Raw genomic sequence first — 10,673 nt, forward strand, 5'->3', positions numbered from 1 at the left:
ATGATCCATCAACCTGCTGGTTCTCTTTCTAAAGTAGCAACGAGAGAATTCATCCTGGAAGTGGGAGAACTGCTGAAACTACGTAAAACCCTGACAAGGGTTTATGTAAAAGGAACGGGCAAACTCTTGTGGGTTGTCTCCGAAGACATGGCGGTTAAGGTAACGACTTCGGGCATTTCCAGCTACCATAGTGTGACAGGTGTACAAGGCCCGGGAACGGATTCACCGCCGTATGGCTGACCGACGATTACTAGCGATTTCGGCTACATGCAGGCGAGTTGCAGCCTGCAATCCGAAATGAGGATGGGTTTTTGGAGTTATCTCACCCTTGCGGGATCACGACCCTTTGTCCCGGCCATTGTAGCACGTGTGTTGCCTAGGGCATAAGGGGCATGATGACTTGACGTCATCCTCACCTTCTACCATGCCTAGGTCTTGTTAATGTACTTTTTCATCATTTCTAACCTTTTCCCACATTATTAGAGCTGGAACATCACTCCACACTCCTCACTTCACTCACTTCTCTCATTTTACCAAAAGATCAAACACAACTTTGTCTCACTTTCTCTCTCTAAAAATTCGAGATTCAAGGCTGATCATCAAGCTTTCTTACTCTCTTGGTAAGTATAATTCATCCTCCTTGTGATAATTACACATCATTTTACTCAAATCATTGATTGCTTACACAAACTCCATCATTATAGTGTTAGATTCTTGAATCTTCAAAGTAATCCTTCAAGTGTTCTTGAGTTGAACACTTCTCTTCTCCAACATCCATCCACCAAAATCATTCAATGTGAGTTCATACCCCTATACTTTCATATTTTCTTAAGTTTTAAGAGGGGGGGGGGGTAATACAAGTTAAGTCACCAAGAACACAACAAAATGTTTCTAACAGCTTTCATCAGAAAATTTGGACTCCATTCACGGACTGTTTTGATCAACTAAAACATTTTAGTTTTAAAAACTGCACAAGGTACACGTATTTCAAGTTCTTATCTTTTAAATGGCTACTTGCACATCTCCATACGATTTTTCTACAATTTATGGTGAATTTTATAAAACTGCCTATCATTTTAAGAACCAATTTGGACCAGTCTGTGTTTATGGACATTTCCACCTAAGTTGGAGGTCACTAAAAATCATGGGAAAATTTATGAACAAACTAGACTCATTTTAAAAACTCCCAGAATTTACAGATTCTGATTTGGATCTGTTATGAATTTTCTATAAATTTTCTAAGAATAATAATGGAATTTGTTAATAACAGAGAAATACTAACAATTTCATTTCACCTTGTAACATGTCGAGCAAGGTGTACATTTTTATGGGAATATATGTTTTTCAAATAAACGACATTTTTTCTTGGTATATAGACATGCATCGGTTAATAAATGGATTTTGATATGTATATAAAAGATAACAAATTGTTATAATCAAAGTACATCCATTTTATGCGAACATTTGAATAAACTATGTTAAATATGGTTTACGTACTTTACCAATACTACCATTGTTCTGATAAACTATAATAGGTATAGTTTATGATACATTACATAAAACACTTATACAAACAGGGTACATTTATACAGAAAGGGATTTCATCACATTACACATAAATTTGTTAATGACTTTGTGAGACATTCGCTTCACATTTACCAATAAGTCATATATTGTAACCAGAGTCTCCTGGAGGGAGAGTGTGATAGTTGTATATAGATCTATATTGCGATTGACAAGCCTACACCTTAACTGCATGCAATAGTTAGACCGATAGGTATGGGGTGAAAAATGTCATAACATTTCCGACGCCTGAAGAACGTCGTTTCAGGCCAACTAGGTCATAACATGGTTATAATAACTCACAGAAAGTATTAACAATCATAAGAATTTATGGGAATTTTATTGAATTCAAACGCGTTTATGTTGAGTTAAACTTACATTATTTTCTATAAGTAAGAAAGATTACTTATACATTTCGGTCTTCGGATATAAGACTGCATTACACATTTTATGGAAAATATCGGATTTTTCTGGAACAAACATGACATTTACAAGAGAAAGACTTTTATCAAGTTTAAAACAAAAGCTTATGAACTCATCAACCTTTGTGTTAACACTTTTTCAAACAACTTGTATTCTTAGGAAATCACTAAACCGGTATCAAAGTGCATTTTGAGGATGAGACGTTAAAGCGTCAACAATTCATATTTTGCCAACATATTGTAATTGACTTGGAAACATGTAATTCATACGATCATGTAACTCTTTCAATTATATATATATATATATATATATATATATATATATATATATATATATATATATATAGGTTATGTTTGCTTGAATTACTATTCCCATTGTGGTTATGATACTATACATGAAGCCCTCCACCCCCGGACGTTTCCGCCATCCTTGGTTTGGGGGTGTGACACGGTAACTTTATATAATAAAATGACAGTTTTGTCCTTACTTTGCATTTAATGGCGTTTGTTTTACCTAAATCCATCATGGTTGCAATCGCAGTTGCAATGCATGTCACTTTAGAGAGAGAAAACTCCAAAGACAAAAAAATGTCTTCCAGATTGCCGAGCCAAGATCCAAATTAGGTCTCCAAACTCCAATTTTGCTCAGGCTACATTTCATCATCATCGCGTCGTCCATCTGAAGTACAAATCAACATCAACAACATCAAAAAAATTATGCGAATGCCCACAAAGAGAGAGAGAGAGAGAGAGAGAGAGAGAGAGAGAGAGAGAGATACATAGATAGATAGATAGATAGATAGATAGATAGATAGATAGATAGATAGATAGATAGATAGATAGATAGATAGATAGATAGATAGATAGACACACAGTAGTTGGTGGTGAATTGGTGTCGAAATCGTCGACTCATACTTGATCGAAGGATCAAATGGCAAGAGGAGTTGCTATCAAAGAGCCTCATCACCCTCGTCAGGGTGTCAATCGCTTGAGCAAAAAACAAAGTTACGCCTTAATATCCTCTCTATTTATATGCAGAGTTTGAAGAGATAAGGGGATACGAAAGAACCATGGAAGAGAACGTGGGTAGAAGAAGGGGAAAATTGCAGGTTAATCTCCCGTTGTAAAACGTGGGGGAAAAAAAGGCTACGTATCGTGATGAAAACTGAAAACCGATTGCTCCAAGGTGAGAAGAACCATCGACAAGAGATAAGAACGTGACATAATAGGGGGATCGTAAACTGCCATAAAACTCTTAGAAGACAACCGCCGTGGACGTGGGGAAGAAGAAGGAGGAATCGGGGGACGACCTAATGCGATTAACCGTAAATAAGAGTTTTTACGGTGAGGATTAAAAGTTGCAAGAGTTTTAAAGGCCAAAATCTTTTGGGAAGTTACCCAACTCACCTTGAACAATAATATAAAAAAATTCCTTTAAATATTCAGATGATGTTATTTCCCTCGATTAACGAAAAGAGCCCCGTCTGCCACCTCCGACCGCCCACCTCCAACCTTCTCGACTTCGCACCTCCCACTTTGGTCTTCATTCTCATCTGCCATCGCCATCACCATCACCATCACCATCACCGTCATCGATTTAACATCCCCAATGGTCCATCTCGCAGCCACCGCTCCACGAAAGCTCTGCCTTGGTGGAAATCCTCGTCGACGTTGCAACCACCACCAACTAAAGAAGACGATTTTCATCGGAAGTAGAAACTATATCGTCGTCGCCCTGCTCCTATTGCCATTCTCCACCATATCCGCTTCAACTGTCGCCTCCCTCCACTCCAATTTTTCTGCCTTCTTTGAAGAAGGTAAACCCAAAAAAGTTGTATCAATTTATAAATTCAATCAAGTTATGATGGGAGTGAAACAGGGTCGAAATTGTTGAAATTAACCTGGCAATCCTAACTCTTTTATGAAACTTTGTAGACAAATGAAAATAATTGTTGTTGTTTCTGTTTCTTTGACAGGAATCGTTGAAAACAACATGGATAGACCCGAATCTAAAAATGCCATTGGGGAGGATTTTTTGTAAGGACTAGAGAATAGCTTTGATGATGTAAGTGTAGACCCGATCTTGTTTGATCATAAATATTTGGATTCTCATTTGTTATTTTCTGCATAATTTTTTGGGTTAAATTCAAGATACAACAAGGTTTTCATATACATGCTTATTATAACATCCTATATTCATTTCGTCTTTGCTTATAGTGTTGTTTCTTAAGGCTGCTGGGTGTGGGCAATATGTTATTATATGTTATCACACCCAAAGTGTCAACCTCATCATCCTACTCATAATTTTGGTGTTATAACACACAAGGTGGAAATGGCAACACCAAATAACATGTAATAATACCTATCATTTTCTATTTAATTTTGTAATTTATTTATATGTTTGTAATTTCCATTTTTCTATTTTGTTTTATTTTTTTAATTTATGTCATAATATTTTTTAAAAAACATATAAATTAAATAACACATAATTAAAATAAATACTAATTAAAAACTACATTACAACGAAAAAAAATATAAAACGACATTACAACAAAGAAAAAAACATAGACCCAAAAAAACATGGACAAAAAAAAATTACAACGAAAAAAAACACTAATCTTCGTCTAAATATTTCTGCTCAATCTTCGCCTTCGTTTTTCGGAGTATCTCCAACTGTCTCGGTGACGAATTCTTATCGCTAGTTTGAAGAATTGTCAAATCTTTCGCAATACGATCGTCATCGGCTTCATGATGCAATAACTCCAAATGATCCCGTTGTAACTCATATCTTTTACGCGCGATTTCATTGTGCTCATCAAATTTTTGTTTCACTTCGGCTTGCTCTCAATGTATACTTTCGGCTTCATTTGCGTGTTGTTGAGCACGCCTCGCTTTGTCGCGGCCTATCGGTCGTCGAGGCGGGGAAATCTCTTCAAGGTCGTTTAAGTCGTGTGCTATCTCATCCGTGTCCACATTGAGATCGATGTTCGTGCGTGCGCCTGAAACATCGACCGAACCCTAGTCGTGTGACCTCTTCGACTGTTGTTCTATATATGTGTCCGTTTTATTCCAATTTGGGTCTTCCTTGACAATCTCCTAAATTTTTTCGTGCTATAAAACGTGACGGTCTCGATATGATATTGCTCCACCGCCGCTCTATAAACGTCAAAATCGGTCGGACCACTTTGCTTGTACGAGGAAATTTTGTTGTAGATGGAATTGAACATTGTGCACTTCTTGCTTATTTGATTCCATTTGCTACTCAACATGTTGTGATTTTGTTACTTTTCATCTTTATTCAAAATGGTACGAAATTTCCCGAGCACAGCTTCCCCAAAAGCAACTCTTCGCATATCGTTTCCTTGTGTTAGATTTTTTGATGTCCCGCACCAAACCACCGCCATCAGGTATTCCTCCACCGCGGTCCACCATGTTGGAGGTTCGTCTTCCGAATTCTCCACCGCAACCACTTTCCTTTTCCTTCGTGCTCTCCCTTTTTGGGTTGTTTTTTTCTGCTCCCCTCGCTTGCGTATCGGGTACAGTTTGTTGGGTGGGTTGTGGTTGTGTGGTATTTTGTTGCATTGTAGCAAATTGGTTGAAAAGGTTTTGTGGAAGGGTTATAGTGAATTGTGGTAGATGTGAGGCGGGATTGAAAAAGTTGCCTTGAGTGTTGAGGATGTTCGCGTACATTTTATATTGTGCAAAACCAAGAGGCGTAGGTGTATTTTTGTTTGGAGGAGTGTTGAAGTTTTGATCCATAGTAAGGAAAAGAGAACTTTTTTGAAGATTTGAAATTATAAAGGTTTGTAGATTAAAAATAAAGGTTGATGTATATATATATATATATATATATATATATATATATATATATATATATATATATATATATATATATATATATATATATATATATATATATATATAGAGGTGTAAGAGGTAAAAAGATTGAAAAAGTTGCCTTGAGTGTTGAGGATGTTCGTGTACATTTCGTATTGTACAAAACCAAGAGGCGGAGGTGTATTTTTGTTTGGAAGAGTGTTGAGGTTTTGATCCATAGTACGGAAAAGAGAACTTTCTTGAAGATTTTAAATTAAAAAGGTTTGATATAGGATTGTAGATAAAAAATAAAATAAAGGTTGATGTGTATGTATATATAATGGTGTAAGAGGTAAAAAGATTGAAAAAAATAATTTTTTATTTTTATTTTTATTTTTTTACATTTTTGAACGTTTTACAACGGTTCAAAAATCAAAATGTATACGTTGGAAGTGGATTTGCGTCGAAAAAAGGCCGTTGTCATGCGTTACCACAGTAACGTGTTGTAACATAACGCGTAAAAACGCAAGGGGAGAGCGGTGTTTCAGGCGTTATAACACCGTTTTTGGTACGCCACGTCGGAATAAGGCGTTGTGTCGTTGCCCCTCCGAGCGGTTTAAAAATGTTCCTAATTGTGGCTATGATAAACAAATAAATGAAAGTACATTGCTATATTTGTATTTTTTTTGTGATCATTGATTATGGTGTCTTGACAAGAACAATTGACGACCTTTGAGTCAAAACTCAAATTAAAGAATAGTTGTTGGCTTTTATTGATTCTTCTTACCTGGTAATTTGTCAAGTAATCCACTAAATAATTGTTAGTTTTATGTTTTTAAGCATTTAGTTAAACATTTGTAATTGACATTTTTAATGTGTATTAATAGACTCTTTTAATGTATTATTAGACATTGTTCATTAGTAATGTATATGATAGCTTTTTAATGACACCTTTTTAACGTATCAGACTATGTTTTTTTTTATGAGACAGTTTTATTGTAATGTTATTAGTGTTGTGGTTGAATTTCAGTATTATTATATGGTTAATGTAATGGGTTTTTTCAATATTTTGGACAAAAAAAGTCAAACGTACTTCCATCATTAATTTGTAGCAATTCTGTCGGTATGCCGTCACTAAAAGTGTCGTTAGAAATACATCGGTAAAAATTTCCCACGAGTAAAAAAAGGTATGGCTGAATTCAGTCGGAAATCTGTCGGGAAAGGCCATTACCTATGAATTCTTCTGTCGGTAAATCAAGATTTTCGAGTACTGAATAGCCCATATCTTCTTCTTCCCAAAGATCACTTCTCTCGCTAGATGTTTGATGAATTCACTTCGATGGCTCTTAAAGAATCAAATAACTCCCAACAACGATATTCATGTGGGTTTGTTGAACTTTCTTGGATATAATAGAGATATAGATATAACTTTTTACACAAAATTGCAAAAATGGTCCCTGTGGTTAGTAAAATTATGTAGTTTTGGTTCAAAACGAAATGTTGGTGCACCATTGATCTAAAATTGGATATTTCTATTGTTTTTGGTCCCTATCTACTTAAAAAATACCATTATGCCCTTATAATTTGTTTTTAAATTTATTATTATGTTTTTATTCAAAATAAAAAAAACCACCACCATCTCGTCTCTCTCTCTCTCTCTCTCTCTCTCTCTCTCTCTAACTAAATCTTCATCTGGGTTCTTTAACTTCATCTTCTTAAACACACACACACAAAATACACAAAATACACAAAATTATGACGATCCTTGTTCGATGGAGAAAACGAAATACGAATTGGAACAGCCCAAAGGTCGATGGATGGTCCAGTGGCCGAATTTGCAAGTAGGGGCAAGCATAACAAGAGGCCGTCGCCCCTTATCGTTCATCGGGAAGAGAAATCGCTGCCTCTTGGTGTTTTAGTCATCTGGAGCGGAGGATGAAGTGACGGCAGCAATGGCTAGGGGTTTCGAAGGCAAGGAGGCCAGAAAAGAGTTCAGATGAGAAGCACGACGTCGCAAGTGGTTTGGTGGCGTTTGCTTTGACGGGAGAAGAAGAGATGTGCGAGAGGTGAGGCTGCTATCTCGATGGTTCACCGAAGCACCACTACAGCTGGTGGTTCATGACATAGTACGAAGGAACAGGCTGAGACCAAGAGACCCAACGACGAGTCTTGATTTTGTTGAATCTCAAACCTGCAAATCACGATTGGTAACAAATCTGGTTGATTAATGGTGGGTTCTTGTGTCCACTGTATAGTTGTGACAACCCGATATTTCAACTCTTTGTAATGGCCTAATAGGTCAAGTATTGTAAACATTTTTGAGTTAATAAAATTAACTTTGATAATAAAATGTCCAAAAAGTTTCTATTTAAATTCTTCTATGTTAAATATCATTAAACCATGATCGTACGTAAAAAGAACGCCCAAATCCGACTTCGTATATTAAAGTTATGATTTTTCCAAGTTCAGCTTAGCAACAGACATCTAAAAACTCGAAACGGAGATCGAGCAAAATTTGGCCGAAATGACCTAAACGAGAATCGAAGGTCTCGACAATGGTATTTCAACGGTAAAAAGTCTGGCAAAAATCGACGTCAGATAAAGAAGTTATGAATTTTTAAAGAAATTCCTTAATCACGTCATTTTAATAAATAAATAATAAAAATAATTTCGGAATTTGCCAACGGAATCTAAACGAAAGTTGTAGATCGTAGTCTCACCTTCGCGGGGATATAAAGAACGTCGAAAACGGAGTTCGTATGAAGGAGATATGAATTTTTGAAGTTTGATAAATAATTTATATATAATATTTATTAAAAATTCGGTATTATCCGAAGAGGAGTCAGCCTAGGGCCGAGGTACGCGCCACGTACCCTCGTATGCCCCGCGTACTCGAGGGCACGGCCTCGGATCGTCCACGTCGCCCTATGCGAAGCTACCCGACCCGCCGTCCCATCCGACCCGCCCCATCCGAAATACGTAAGCGATGACGTACGGGTACGCGCTGCGTACGCCCGTACGCCTCGCGTTCGGAGGCGGTTCAGCACCCCTATAAAAGGGATGCGAGCCTTTCCGAAAAATTTGTTCATTTTCTCTCTTTCTCTCACGATCTTGCCTCGATTTCCGTGGCCGTTCAAACCCGAAGCTCTGGTCTTTTTGCTCAAGTCCCGAGGGTCGATTTTACTCCCGAGATTCCCGAGAATCCCGAGAAAAATCCGTTTCCCGAGATGAAACTCTGCCCGGTTTTCGATCTCGCTATCTTCAAACTTCCAAGTGAGTTCATACCCCTTTATTCAACCTATGAAATGCTTTTAAATGTTTTAAATACTTTATGGGGGGGGAGGGGAATACAAATTAAACACTTATAGTTATTGCTTCGATCACATGTGATTGCATTAATCACATGTGATTAATAACTAGGAAACCAATGATTTCATCACTGTTCAAACTGTTTTACTTCAAAGTGTTTTACAAACTCTTTTACTTATCAAATGCTTTATTGTAAACTTTGTTTTACTACCTATAAATTTGCATGCCCATATATGTATAGCTGTATAAATAATGTTTAAAGGGCTTAGGAAAGCCACCTGTCCTATTTCCTTTTCCTCGATTTGGATGTGGTCTGGTGGAATTTCGGGTGACCATCCGAGGGTCGTTTCAATATTAGTTATATATCATATATACATGTATTGAAATAAAAGTACTTCCATATTTATACTTATCAGCACATCATTAGTAAGTTACCATCGGGGTAACACAGGATCATACTACTACAATTTCTAGATCAACGAGTCAGTTCATTCAGGAGTCAATACTTATTACTAAGAGAACATATACAACGATACTAGAACTAGTAACATTATATTGCATATACACGAATACGTTAACAATTGTGATCCACTGTATGGGAGCATGTCTTAATTGTCATGACCCGAGTTGTAGCCAGAGTCTCTTGGAGGGAGAGCGTGAGTTTGCGTATAGATCTATACTGGATTGACTATCCTACACCTCGTTGCTAGCTACAGTGGGACCGACAGGTCTGCGGGTGCCAAACGTCATACCTTATTTTTCGACTATACGTTGTCGATGTTACCAGTCGATAGTATGGTGCAATTTATCACATGATACCTTAATATAAACCCGGTTTAAGGTAGTTAGTACAGCAGTAGTTCATATAAAACAAAACTACCGTACTACAATAATTTACCCATTACATTTTGGTGATAACCTCACTTAAACTTTAATGTACAAACTATATTTTGTTAAATGAAAGTTACACTTGGGAAATTACACACTTTTACATCAAACGAGCATACAAAACAGTTAAGCCTTGGTAGAGGGCTACTTTAACAGAAAATATAGGTTTTTCTGAGAGATTCAAACTTTTACAAACACTTACATACATTTACAACTCATACTTGCGACAGGTTCAAACGTTTTGATAACAAACCTCGACACTAAAATACTTATGAATTCACCAGCTTAATGCTGATAAACTCTTTCAAAATAACTTGTATTCTCAGGTCATCAGTAGTCAGGTACCGATGCTAGCTTTTGAGAAGATGGAGCGTATTCAAGACTCATCATACTATTTTGATTTAAATTATATTTTTGGTGTCTAAAACTGTACGGAACACGCTTGTATTAAAATTTTATATTTAATGCAATGGATGATGTTGTTTTCTTATTTACATTTACTGTGTTGTGATACTTTACATGACGTCCTCCGCCCCAGAACGTTTCCGCCATTCTTGGTTTTGGGGTGTGACAATAGTTTAGGGATGAATGTACTTTTTTTGCCTCATATTCCCGTTTGATCTATCTGATGAAGATGAAAGGAAGCAGACGGTAAAGAGAGAGAGAGGTAAGGTT

The 10,673-nt window shown here is 36.7% G+C and overlaps 1 long non-coding RNA gene across 1 annotated transcript; it reads left to right on the plus strand.

Annotated features, from left to right (window-relative positions):
• On the plus strand, positions 1–4,065 carry LOC145001042 (uncharacterized). The gene is made up of 3 exons (XR_013661470.1): positions 1–620; positions 705–796; positions 3,962–4,065. It is a non-coding gene; the product is annotated as an uncharacterized LOC145001042 (long non-coding RNA).
• Positions 4,066–10,673: the final 6,608 nt, after the last annotated feature.

Source organism: Lactuca saligna, chromosome 1 (assembly GCF_052625555.1).
Source record: "Lactuca saligna cultivar CGN05327 chromosome 1, ASM5262555v1, whole genome shotgun sequence".
Taxonomy (NCBI): Eukaryota; Viridiplantae; Streptophyta; class Magnoliopsida; order Asterales; family Asteraceae; genus Lactuca; species Lactuca saligna.